The sequence below is a fragment of the Nipponia nippon genome, unplaced genomic scaffold (genome assembly GCF_047370975.1).
Source record: "Nipponia nippon isolate SJK-2023a ecotype South Korea unplaced genomic scaffold, ASM4737097v1 scaffold_6, whole genome shotgun sequence".
Classification (NCBI taxonomy): Eukaryota; Metazoa; Chordata; class Aves; order Pelecaniformes; family Threskiornithidae; genus Nipponia; species Nipponia nippon.
The window spans coordinates 26311338-26325102 of record NW_028262380.1 but is presented as its reverse complement, the minus strand read 5'-3'; the positions used below and the strand labels follow the sequence as shown (position 1 = coordinate 26325102).

Sequence of the window (13765 nt, the reverse complement as noted above, 5' to 3'; positions counted from 1 at the left end):
CTTTTACACTGGGATGTCTTCTTAGAAACTACACGTGGTAGCTTGCATTTTCAAGATGTGTCAAAATTCTTGAGTGGACTGACTGCAAGTCCTATTACACATATAACCTGAAGTATAGGAAAAGAAGGAAACGGGTGGTATTCAAGAAGAGACACTGATAATAAAGGAAGAAATATACCAAACTACTTTTTAAATGAGTTAGATAGTTGATACCAAAGTATTCACCAGCTCTTTAAATCAGGGATACTGCATTGGGAAACAATCAGCAGTAAAAATATTTTTTCAAAGTCATTATGAGAACTTATTTATTAAGCAAACAGACCAGAAAAAATATTCTAGCCACTACTGAAGGTTTACTAAAAGCATTCAGCAGCATGGGACATTTCTGTTTTAACTGCGATCAAGTTCAAATGACAAATAAGTTATCAATATTACTTCTCTTCCTTTTTTAAGGACAAAAGGAAGCCTCCAGCCTTGACACAATGTAACACTCAACCAATATGACCAAAGCTGCCTGATTTGTATACATTTTTAAATTTCTCAGATCAATCTAAGAAAGTTAACTCCATACATATAAAAGAGGTTGGTTTGGGGGTTGTTTTTTTTGTTTGTTTGTTTGCTTTTGGTTTTGGTTTTTGGGGGTTTTAAACAGTTTTTTAATTGCAAACTACAAAAAATATTTATCATTCATTTGAATCTTCTGGCTTTTAAAAAACACACCCACACATATATATGTATCGACATGCTGGAGACTGAAAAAAAAAACAAAACCCCAAAAAAACAAACTATATTTGTAATTCAAATGAAATAGTAATGGCATAGAACTTACATTTTCAGCTTCACTGAGTTGCCCCACAGTAGGTCCCTTCTCATCTTTCCAAAACCACCACTGATGGCACATTTAATAAAGATCTGCTGTTAAAAAATACAATGCACTCTTCTGTCAGGAAACCATACTTTCAAATATACAAATTAGACGTCAGCAGAAGTGGATGCTCCCTCCTGACAAAGGAATGATCAGAACACAAATTAACATTGATATTTTGCTCACAGACCATACAACTTTAAGCAAAGTTTTAACACTGAGCAAATAAACGTAATTGTTTTTAGTAGATTAAGCACAGCTAACATTTTACTGACAAAGTACCCAACATGCCAAGTTGAGCTCAAACATGATAAGAACACCTACTTGATCTCAGCTACTGATTTCTCATCTAAAAAAGCTCACTTAGATCAGGTAAAGAAATAACATAATGGCAGTAGAATTATTTAGGAATAAAAGTAAGTTTCCTCACTTGTCATTCCACTTGGTTCTTCACCACAGTTCTTAACCATCTTCAAAAGGTTTACATATCCATGCTGGTCAAGAAAAGATTCGTTCCATCATGTGGGGAATTAGGCAAAGAAAACCTGGTACATCAAAATCAGAATATGTTACCTACAGATACACCACTAATTTGCAATGCCCTACCGATGCTAAAAAACTGCACCTCTGTTCACTGAAGAGGCTGCAAACTCCTAATTCGCTGTGTATACACCAAAGATGTTAGATCTACTCAAAGCCTGACTTAATTCCAGTATACGTATTAGCCTAGAGTTCACTTTCCTGACAACAGTCTTGTGCTTTCAATCAAATTAAAGTAAATTTAAAAGAAGAAAAATCCTACGAGCATACACACCTAAATCAGGTAAAGAATTTGGAACAAATATTCTGTCGCACTCCTAACATGGCAGGTTGAGAACTCAACTACCTTGTAACAGTCTTCACAAGAGATAGAGAAACCTATCTCCCATTTTGCATCTAACCTCGTTCCACTGCTCCAAAGCACTAAGAACTATCATCAAAACATACACAGCACTTCACATAAGCAAGAACTTGGTGATGAGAATCCAAATTCACAAAGTAAAGGACAGGCTGCAGGCAGAGAACACTACTCACCCCACTCTTAAACATGTGGCTTCACAAAAACCACACCAGGAAAGGCTGAATTTTACACAACATTTCATCGCTGAATACAAATTCAGCCTAGAACAGAACAAAAGGGCTGAAGTGTACCTGATAACAGTGTAATGCTACATTATTTCCACTACTCACATTTCTGCTTTCTGAATCGGGCTCTACGAACACATGCACTAAAATACAAAGGTTATTTACACATTTGTTCACTTGCACTTTGAAGTCTCATAAATGGAGCAAAACAAGTAAGTATTTGAATACAAGCACAAGAGAAAAAAGCAGTCAATGGAATCAAACTGAGACCAAATCATTGTACTCTCTAGTTGTATTCATACAACAAGCAGCTTTTCTTTTTGGACAACGTTCCAATCCCCTCTCTAAAAAACACAGAGTAAAAAAGGGAAGAAAAAAAGGAAATGCCTTCCAGCAGATTTTTCTCAATAAGCTTAAGAGTAGCAAAGGAGACTGTTTGGGAGCCCTTTGTGTTCTTCCATTTCTGCCAGCAGTCAGCAACAGAACAGGCCACCTAAACGCTGTTATTTAATGTGAAAATCTATACCCAGCTAGAGACAAAGCACTTTTAAAAACACCTTAAGCATCTTTTCTGCTCTTTTCCTTCCCCACTCGCTGTTAGTTCTACTGGTTGTTCCAAGGGCTTTGGCTATTTCAATAGTTTTAACTAAGGTCCTCTTTTTCACATCAAATTCTGTCAAAGTGCAAGACGCTGATGCATATGTCTCAATACACTTGCTTTATGCAATCTGCTCTGCTAGGGGTTTTTGCCACTTTTGTGATTTTTAAGCCTTGCGCATGGCCTGGACCAGAGACAGATTCTTTTGAGGCAGCACCAGAAAATAAATCTTGCTTTGAGTACAAAACAAAAACTTTGTCCACCAAGTACACACACAGTTGAAGACTACAAAAACAGCACAAACTCATCCGAAGTAGATGCTTAGGAAGCAAATACAACTTTCAGGAAGAGCAGAGCCCTGTTCGCTAGGAAGGACTCAAAGGCTCATGCCACGTCACGAGGAAAAGTCAACCTGCAGTGGCAGTCGGCTGGTGTTTGACAGGCGACAGAAGCTGTCGAACTTCACATCACGCAGTCTCCTTTTAAGCTGGGAAGCTGCTCTTGCTAGAAGCCCTCCGTACAGGTGAGGAGCAGCTCCCAGAAAGGTGCTCTCTCAAAGACAGGCAGATCTCCTGCTGGGTGCACGATTAAAGCAGTGAGGTAGGAGGAGGAGAGTCGCCAGTAAGCACATTCTCCAGCACCAGCTCTGCTTGGTAAGAATTACTTTTGCACGCACCTTCCTTTTGCTGTGTGCTGAAGGTCAAAGCTTGGGATGTGGCAAAAAAACAAATGGTCTTGGGATTACAGAGGGTGCAGATATGCAGCCTGACAAGCTAGAAAAAATCAACAATCAGTTGTTTTGCTTGTTTAGGTGGAGGGGGTTGTTGCTTGGGGGTTTTGGTTTGATTTTTTTTTTCCCAGAAAATAATAAGAGTATCTGCAAAATGTCGTTCCAACCCTAGGAGAGCTTAGAGATATCAGATCCTTTTATAGCTTCCCTCCTACATTCTTTGGTAGCCTCCCATACAGCTCTCAGCCCTGCTCCAGCATGCTGAACTACAGGTTACCCATGCCCGTGCCGAACTCAGCTTTGAGGGGAGATCTTTCAGGAGGCAGAGCTCTCAGCCTACCTGGGCTGTCCCCAGTGCAAACTCCACAAGGCTCAGCTGCTTTGCCATGACCTATGCCTGGCCTCCAGAGCAATTTAACAGGCTGCAACAAAGGAGACCAGACTAGTGCTTATGGTGGTGCTTCTGCAGTTTCACACCTGCAGTCAGTACTACTGCTTAAGATTGTATTCTGCTCCACGTTATAAAACAGCGTGCACGAGAGAGGTATTTGGAGAGAGAAAAGACGACTCCTACAGATGGAACTGTGACTTGCCCACACCGTGTTTCCAGAGACTCTGTCCAAAAGTCAGGCTGAAGGGCAATGAATAAAAGTAACACACCTCTGCAAAATTACAGCTCCTCAGCACAACAGAATTTCCTTTCACATCCCCTCCAGATGAACTTTCATACCTGCCTCTGAGAAGCCTTCATACAGACAGCAGTGCCTGTGTCTTGTAACTTAAGACTTGGTGCCTCTCTGAATTGCTGGAAATAGCTTGTAATCTTTTATAAATTGCAACTCTGACAAGATCTAGCTAAGAAGCTACGATATAATCTAATGCACAAAATATTCGAGGCTGATAAAAAAATGAAAATACAACATTATAAAGCTGAGCAAGACTCTCCTAATGAGGTTAATTTTAATACTGCTGTATTCTGCTATATTACTGTTTCCTGTTTCATATTAATTTGGGTTTTTTTTTTCCTGTGACTGAGACCTGGCCAAAGGGTGAGCATTTATTTTAGTGCTTGGAAAGTCAGCAAAAAGGCAGCAGCAAGGGTGAGGACTGGTTCCGAGAAGATACTGTAGAAGAGGAGTACTACTGAAAATCACAGGTGATGCTTATTATTATGGGCACAGACATGCAGGTGGCATTATGGAGGAAGGAAAAGCGGAACATTTAAAGAATACTTATTTAGAGTTTTCTGCACTGGCAGCAGTCAGGGCTGACAATAAATGCAAATGCTACTTCCTCAAATCTTGGCTTGCTTTAGCTGTTGATGCAAATAAAGACACGTTTATTTTCTTTCTATAAATGATGCCGCAACTCTAACGTGGTTGGGAACAAAGGGAAGTGGCTGTCAAAGACTCGGACTCCAGAGCATGAATCTTCAGACCTATGTAGACACCTAACAGGGCTTCTGCAATGTGCCCAGGTCTTGGTTCTGGTGCTGCCACATACAAAGGCTTCTCAGCTCCGCACGTTTCCCTTGTGTCTGATACACAGAACAACTCAAAGGCAGCACTGTCTAGCCAACTTTCTGCCATATAATCTCTTCCTACCTGAAGGTCTGCTTAAGACCTTCAAGTCCATGATGCATACAGCACTGCACTCTGGTGATCCCCAGCTGCCACTTCTCTCCTAACAGCCTCATACGGTTTTCAGCTCTCTGACTCTAAATGAAGGTTTGTTGCACACTGAGACAAACCTGAAGCACAAGAAATTCTTGGACTTCAGCACGGGCGTAAACACAGAAACAAAATGAAGATGCGTTCAGGTTTGCAGAAAGCACTTGCAAGAACAGGAGACTGGTGAGAAGATCATGACTGCCGGAGCATCAGAGCACATGATGCGCTGGCACATAAGCCAGATTTTTCACCAAGGTGTTATCTGTTCATCAGTGACCTCAGAACAGCAACGGCCACACCAGGACGCTGAGGAGTCAGGTTGGAAAAAGACATAAAGCAGTTTGTGAACTTTGCTGGTGGTCCACGTACAACAGCGACATGAGAACCACTCCAAATTTCCCAAAGAGGAACATGCTATAGTGACACATAATACACTGATTCAAGTTGCACCACACAATTACAACTTAAAAAAGGAAGCAAAAAAACAAATCACATAAAGCAAGATAGGAATGAGAATACCTTATTCATGTAGACATCTTAAACATTTTCTGGGGGAAAAAAATTAAAATCACATATCAGGTCCTAGGCTGGAAACTACATTACACATACCTATCAGGGCAATTATATCTATTTCATATGTTCAAATGCACTTCCATTGCTGAAACCACCAGGCCACCTGAACATAGCACACACACAGCTATTAAAAAGATAAAAACGATTTTCAGCTTAATGTAAATCACATATAGATGACCTCATCCTGATCTAGGTACATCAACAAAAAGCTTATAGCCTCCAAATGACTGTCATTACTTACTTGATAGAGACTTAAACCTGTAATTTACCTTCAGAAAGTAGTTCACATGAGTTTACCTTATATGACTGTAAAAAACATCAGTCAGGTCAATTTAAATAGTTTTAAATGGTGATTTGAGTTAACACAGGCAATTTTTGAGATGGAACACAGATCAGTTACATAAACCAACCCACTGGTAGATCAAAAATCCCCAGCGGAGTCATGAGAAGAAACAGCTGGAAAACTTAACGTCTTCCATAACCACAGCTGGATTCAGAAGTACCAATGTACAGCCTTACTTAATTCTGAGAGGCAGTGTAACTGACAGCTAATTAACACCCTACTGACATTTTTATAGTAGCAGAGCCTCTCTAAGAAAAACAAAGGCAGCAACTTCCTAAAACTCAAGGATTAATAATTCAGGAACTTTTACCAGAGCTAAATTCATATGCAGAAGAACTCTATTTAAAATAGTAATTAGACTGATTATGTCAGCCATTTAGCACAGACTACAGATCTGCACACAGGTAGGAGTGAAAGAAAAGAGACCGTGCAACGCCTCAGAACTACAATCCTCCAAAGTCCCTATTATAGCATATTTACATTAATTCAACGCAACATAATTCTCTTTTGTAAAATGGACAAGGTAACAGGTAACAATCCACCTACACCCTAAAGTGAAACAGCTGTAGGTATACCATGGATGTTCCCTAACACCATGCCTAGGCTAACATTTTTGCCAGGTATTATTGCGCTTTCACATTGGTAACACTAAGAATCTCACTTCCCTCTGTATCAGTGCCTTCCCCAGCTGAAATGCACTAATGTTAATAAAATAGAGGAAACGTTCTTTAAAAAAAAGTGTAAACAAGACCACAAAAAAAACACAGGGCAGTTCCACAGTTAAAACCAAAACACAAAAGGAGAAAGCCTATAAAGAGGAAATTAAAGGCTTTCTAAGATGTGCTTTGATGATGTTAAATTTCCTTCACAAGCTCTTCACATGGTCTATAGGAACACAAACTATTGCGACTTGGAAGTGCTGCAAACACATGACACAAGCAAGCCCTGCCCTCGTCATGGTGACTGTACCCACATGAATCAGGGCCAAAACTCCCATGCTTACAAACATATACCATACTTAAATTTTTCTGCCCTTCTGTAATTTGCTTCAGGTTTGTATCTCAACTTTCAGCTCTCCAATCACATCCCAAGACACACTATCTAGAGCTTTTATTTCAGTGAAGCTGAAATGGATGAATGTTGTTTTGCTTTACCTGAAATATCCAAAATTCTTTTGGAGGTTTTTTGCTTAAGTTCTACATGAATTATTCTCATCTTTTCACTGCAAGGTCCCACTGAAAGACTTAAGATGCATACTAAACTTTGTCAAGACACTGTATAAAAACATCTCAAGTGTCTCTTAAGAGTCAAACTGTTCTTAGTCATTTAGAACAAGAGTTAAAAAGAGTAATAGTAAATATGTATTTTTTTTCCTCTCTTTTGGAGTCGGGCTCCTCCAAAGCCCCAGTGACCTTATGGCACTTGATCAGCAAAACTACGGACCGCATCCAAAGCACGTGGAAATACTACGCTACGAAGGACACAAATAACCACACGATAAACACGTTTCAGCGGTTCTCGACTACTCAAAACCAACAACCCCTTAAAGTGCTAAAAATCTTTTGATTTCATTTTGGACGGGGTGGATTTATCTTGCGGGGCTCTGCTCTTTGGGAGATGCTTTTAAAGTTTAGAGGCACTCCACATGGCTTCCCCGGGACAAACGGGCGAGGCGCTTCCACCGACTGGCCAGCCCTGGCCCTTCCTCCAGCGGCCGGTGCCGCCACACAGGCCACAGCTGCCGGCAGGGCAGGGCAGGCCGGGGCCCTCCCCGGGGCCGCCGGGGGCAGGAGTCGGTGTTTCTGAGAGGAAGGCCGGGCACCTCGACCGCCGCCGAGCGCGCTTACACGGTGAGGGGCGAGGAAGAGCCGCCGCCGGGGCAAGGCGGGCAGCCGGCACCTCACGCTGAGGAGCGCCCGTAGCTTCCACCACAACGGCGGGGAGCGGCGACCCAGCGGCAGCTGCAGCCGCGGGGCCCAGGGGAAGGCCCCTGGGGAGGGCAGGCCCGAGCGGCGGCCTCAACGCGGCGGCGGAGGGGCCCACCCGCCCCAGCAACAGCGCTCCCCCTTCCCCGCGCAGGGAGCCGCTAGCGGGGGCCCGCGACCCGCGGCCGAGCCCCCGGCTGGCGGGCGGGCCCACCGCGCAGCACCCGCCCCGCTGCCTCCCCTCCCACCCGCAGGCAACTCCTCTCCAGTGACGCCCGGGGACGGGCCCCTCGGCGCCACCGGGCCCGCCGCGATGCGGGGAGGCGGCGAGGGGGGCCCCGCACGCCCGCCGGAGGGGAGCTGCCCACCTCCCCGCCCCCGAGATGGCGGAGGCCGCGGCGAACGGCGCGGCCCCGCGCCCTATCGGGAGCAGGGGGAGGGCGAGGCTCCTCCCCGGTCCCGCCGCTTCGCGCCGGACCCCGCCGGCCTTTACCTCCCGCCGCTCGGTTCGCTTGCTTCCGCCAGCGGCGGACGCGGGGAGTGGGGAGCTGCTCGGCGGCGGCCGGGCAGAGGGGGAGGCTCCGGCGGAGCGTGCGCCGCGGGGACACAGTGCCGCTCTCCGTCCGGCCGGGGAAGGACAGCCCGGGAGGAGGCTCCGCGCCGCCGCCCTCCCCCTGCCCGCCCGGCTCCCGCCCCGCCGCGCCTCGCCGGGCCGCGTCCGCCGCCGCGGCCTGGGAGGCCGAGCTGGCGGTGGTGGGCGGGGGCAGCGGCCGCTCCCGGCCTCGGGTGCCGCGGGCGACTGGGGCGGGCCGGCGGCGGGGCCCTGCCGCTGTCCTCCGGCCCCCGGCGGGCAGCGGGGGCTCGGCGGCACCTCCCCCCCGAAGGCGTCGCTTCATAAGGAAAAGGAGAAGCAGCTGGGGGGGTGCCGCCTTCTGCCGGCTGAGGGCCGGCCCGGCTGAGGGCAGCTCTCCCCCCGGGAGGCGGCCCTCGCCGCCTGCTCCAGTGGTTACCGATAAAACCCGACCGCCCATAACGGCTTCACGTGCTCCCCTTCGCAGCGGGCAGCGATATGCTCTGCCGGCACGGGGAGGCCGGTGTGGGAAGGCAGGCCTTGCCTGCAGAGGGCACAGCGCTGGCTGCGGGGCGGAGGCCCGTCCGGCAGAGCGTACCGTCCGAGTACAGTCAGATCCATGAGCCGTGTGGCGACAGGTTTCAGATTTGTAACAAAAAGGAGGAACGTTTAACTTCTGGTGCTGCTGCCCTGATTTTACTAAGCAATTTCTAACGTCGCAGCAGAAGAGAAAGCTCCTCCAGTCCAGAGTGATGCAGTGGATCTGCGGGCTGATGCCAGAGGAGAAATGGGATGTAAGTGGCAGACGAGATCCAAGAGGTTTTTAAGGAAGGTGAGGAGAATCTGGTGGGATCTGGCATCAGTGATTGCAGTGGAGGTTATGAGCTGCAACAGGAGAGGAGCAACTGATGAGGAGAGGGCTTCATTACCTGCAGCAAGCAACGGACATTTGATGGAGATGGACAATGGAAGATGATGGAAAGATGGAAGAGAGACATACTTCTGACAGACTGAGATGATGATAAGCAACTCTTAAATGAGAACTGCTGTGAAGCCATCATGAAGGGAACTGGGCACCTGAACAGGAGTTGTGAATCTATCAACACAAGAAAAGGGGCAAAGCTCTTAAAAAAAAACAACAAAAAAAAAAACCCCAAACCCCGCAACACTCAAGATGAGGAGGTTCTACTGGGAAACTTTTCTGTAATTTTATAGAAGTTTGTTGATCTGCGAAATTTCACGGTCAACAAACGGGCATTAAGATATAATTGGAAAACTACTGATGAAGTTTACCCATTACTGATTTCTAAGAATAGGACTTCATTACGTAGCCACAGGCATCCTCGTCAGCTCTGTCTCCCTACCTGCCCCAGCAAGATAATAGGCAGGGTCTCCACTTCTTTTCGCTTTTTCATCTGATTCCCAGAGGGAGATGGGTGCCTTCCCATGCTCCATTGTCTTGAGATACCTCCCCACCATCTATTCAACCGCCTCCCATCGAGGCACAATGCCTCAGGAGGATGTTGGCTGGAGGTGTCCCACTGTGATCTCCCCAGGGAACAGAAGCAAGGACACCCCTGTGAAAGGGGAGAAGAATTTCTCCCCGAGGGAAGTAAGGTTGCCTCCCAGCCTGAAAGGTCCTTCACATTGTGATTCATCCCATTCAAGGACGAGGTGGCATCCCCAAGCCTCATTTGTCCTTCATTTCCCTTCAAAGAGGGAAAAGAAGCTTCAGCAGACTACTAAAGCGCTGCTTATTTAGCACCTAATCTTACATGCTCGCAAGAAAGACCAAGAAGTCAGGGCCAGCTTCGTGCCTCAGTCACTCGTACTCCCATTGCTGCTTGCTTCTGGGGCCTGGAGGCTTTCCCTCTGCCACGGGGACCGACCTGTTTGCATTAGAGATGTAACTTTAGTTTTAATGCCAATAAAGAATAAGCAAGTGCAAAAATAATAGCTAGTTTTAAGGTGAACTAATTATGCATGGGTAGCTCACTACAGTTGTTTTGTGAAAACTGCGGAAGGGTGCTCAGAGTAATTTCTCTAGAGCTTGTGGAGATCACAGTCCCAAAGTGCTGCCTTGGTAGCACAGCAACTGAAAAGCAAATAGTTTTTATATGTCGGATTGTATATATTTCACAATAAAAGTAACGTTAGAAATTTTGAAATTAGTACTCCAAAGCATTTAATGGTTTCGGAATTAAATTTATTTAGGCGTGGCTAATTTGCCTGTCACTTTGCTATTTCAGTGCTTATCTTGTAGTTATATGGTGTGCAATACTTAAATAAACAACGACAAACATTTACATTTCTAATACAATACATAAAGCACATACATACTCATCCACGGGACGTGCTGTTAAGTTTCAAAAAAGCTGCCTCTTGCCATGACTCACAAAAGGAAAATAAATAATTATTCAATACACTGATATTGTACATGTCCCAAAATCTGGAGAAAAAGCCTTGATCAGAATTTGTGTGTGCGTGTGGTGTCAAGTGATGGTTTCATGCGTGCACTAGGAACTGTTTCCTTACTTCATGTGCTCAGTGTCTGGACAAGTATCGGAAACAAAATCGTTTTTCTTTAAGGGCGTGAGGCTGGTAATGTGTTAATCATACGTTTGGAAAAATAGGTCATGTAAATTCCAGTCTAATGACTGTGTCTTTGTATTTTTAAGGTTGCCAAAAAAGAGGAAGAGAGAGGTTTTCAGTATGCTCGAGTCTGATAGCCTCCACTGAATTGCACTGCTAGGGGGGTGTTGCTGCTGGCACTTGATGCATGAAACTATGTTGTGCTTTGCCAGTTGTACGTATTACAGTATTTGACACCACGAAAATGCCAGACTAATTTGGGTACTGGCAGATTTCTCCCTACCACAGTTAACACTTTAAATAGGAGGGATTTTGGTATCTAGATTATAATCACTGTAATAGAGGTTCTTTTGTGTGTCCTTTTTTTGAGTTTTCACACAACTTTTTCAAACATAACACAATAATCACCTATTATCTGCTATTGTTTTGGTTGTTTTTTTTCTTACTTCATTCCTTTATCTCTCCTTATGTCTACAGTTGGCTTGTTTTTACTTGGAGTGGCTTGAACATACAGCATGTAATCTGTGCTGTTTGGCTCAAGTGTTTAGTCTGGTCTTCACTGAATGCTCTAACAACAGATTTTCCATTTCAGTTTCTACAATGCTGCCTTCTCAAACCAAAAACACTTCACTATGTTCTTGCTTATGTTATAACTCACATTAAAATAGTATTATTAGCAGAGTTGGGTCATAAAAACAAGGAAATGTTGGTCCCTTTTAATGTTTCTGATTATGTACAGCCTAAATCTACTCAGCAAATTGTGATTTCCTTTCTTCTATGCTCAAATTGTCTTTGAGGGTCTAAAGTTAAAAAAGATTAGATTTTGATTTGCAAGAACAATTTGCAGCTAAACTTTTGGTTTGAAGAACATTCTGGTATGGCAAGAAAGACATGTTTAACTTTGTCAGTTTTAAAGACTTATTTTTACTTACAGTAACATGTTGAATATACAATAATAAATACTGTAGGAAAATGCCTGAGAAATTAGGGTGCATTAAAAACTCACGCCTGCTGGCAATAAATCTGAAGTAAGTTATCTTTCCAGGAACTTAAGGTATACTTTTTATCATTATTCAGAATTTTACTTTGGACCATAACAATATACAATCAAAGCCCTGAATTATCGTGAGTTTTTCCATCCTTCAGAAAGGAGAGATGAAAGGAGCCCTCATCTAGTTCCTGCAGGAAACATTTTCATCAAAGTTGATTCAGCCCCTCCATGCTACAACCCTTCCTCTTCCTAAGGAGCCTTCCACGTTCTGTTGCCAGCTTTAGGTTTCATTTACCATTGGGGGAAATAAAAAGTGTTAGCTTTTCCCTTTTTTATTTTTTCCCCCTAATGGATTTACCTTAATGCTGATTTCAGATGTTTAACTTGGCTTCTTGGAATGTATGTGTCTCCATTTTGTCCATGATCTTGGAGTTTGTGTTTCTACAAAAGATAACTCTTTCCTCAGCCAGAATTTGATTTCCGAAGTAGAAATTTAATTCCTTAAGTAAAAAAAAAAAATAAGGGGGGGGAGAGAAGCTTTATAAAAACAAATGTTTGCAGAATAAGTCACATCATAACTGTCTCTTCTCTTCCACCCATCTCCAGATTTAAGTCAAATGCACAGTGAATTGTGGTGCTTTATCTCTGTAAAGGAACTCCACATCTGGCTTCTATACTGGAAGTACAATGATCTTCTGTTCCATGTCGCTATTCATTCCACAGTTAACTGTAGAAACTGTCAGGTTGGTGTCACCACAGCAATGTTAGTTAATTCACATATGGATTTTTTCATTTCAAACAGTGCATTTTTACTACACCTATATCAAAATAATGCTTTGATTCCCTTTATACAGGGTTCTATTTCAGCATTATTTTAAATGGGGAAAAAATAGTATTTAGAAGCGGCAAAAATATCATGGGGCAATTTTTGCTGCACTGAAGACAACAGCAAAAATTCTGCTGGTTTCAACAGGATCACGTTTTTAGGCAAGCAGGTCACACTAATTCCAGCATTACCACTAATGAATTGACAAGTTACTTAACAAATCAGTACTTTGATTCACCTACCCATCAGTAAACTATCAAATCAGTTTATAAGGTTACTGCTGAAAGTTAATAGTAGTAAATTTTCAAATTCTTGTTTAAAGGCATTCTAAAGCATACTAGTCTCCATTTAAAATACTTATACTTTAATGATATATTCCAGACATATTGCAGAACAGAAATAAAATTTGCTTATTCTACCTGATATACTAAACATCGCCAGAATATACAAACTACAAAGATGCTTGGGTTTTTGACAAGGAGATGCAGAGGCATGATGACAACAAATGTTGTAATCCAAGAAGTAAAGAATTACACTTAATTGTATCTTCCATTCAGGCAAAGAATGAGGTCATGCTTACATAGCTGACAGAAGCCTCACTGCTACAAGGACCTTCTGAATTTGGAATAAGCTCACACTTTGGTTTTGATTTGGGTGAATCTGATTCCTGTATTGGATGTTCTCTGCTATGCTGTTTTTATCAATCTGATATGTCAAATTTCATGGGTATCAAAAATCTGTTTAAACTGCAGAAGGGAAAAACAAACGATGCTTAATATGCCTCCTTGGCACACGATAAAAAGTAATAAACTGACTTTCATTGTAACTGTCATGTTCTTATCTGTAGAATATCACTGCCTTTATTTTCAAAAACTACATTGATCCTATCCCATAGCAAATTTAATATCAGAAATCTTAGAGATCTTTGTATTTAAGACATGGTCTAAGAACAAGGC

The 13765-nt window shown here is 43.6% G+C and overlaps 1 protein-coding gene across 9 annotated transcripts in view; it reads right to left on the bottom strand.

Moving 5' to 3' along the window:
* Window positions 1-13765, bottom strand: part of N4BP2 (NEDD4 binding protein 2) — a 61365-nt gene that overhangs the window by 34943 nt on the left and 12657 nt on the right. For 5 of the 9 annotated variants that reach the window (XR_015700216.1, XM_087738164.1, XM_087738165.1 and 2 more), the window contains 4 exons: window positions 12342-12483; window positions 8323-10289; window positions 1296-1410; window positions 830-1002 (listed from right to left, as the gene is read on the bottom strand). The gene's annotated coding sequence lies outside the window, so the exon portion shown is untranslated. The remainder of the gene's footprint in view (window positions 1-829; window positions 1003-1295; window positions 1411-8322; window positions 10290-12341; window positions 12484-13765) is intronic. The other 4 variants (XM_087738160.1, XM_087738158.1, XM_087738159.1 and 1 more) reach the window with 4 other exon arrangements.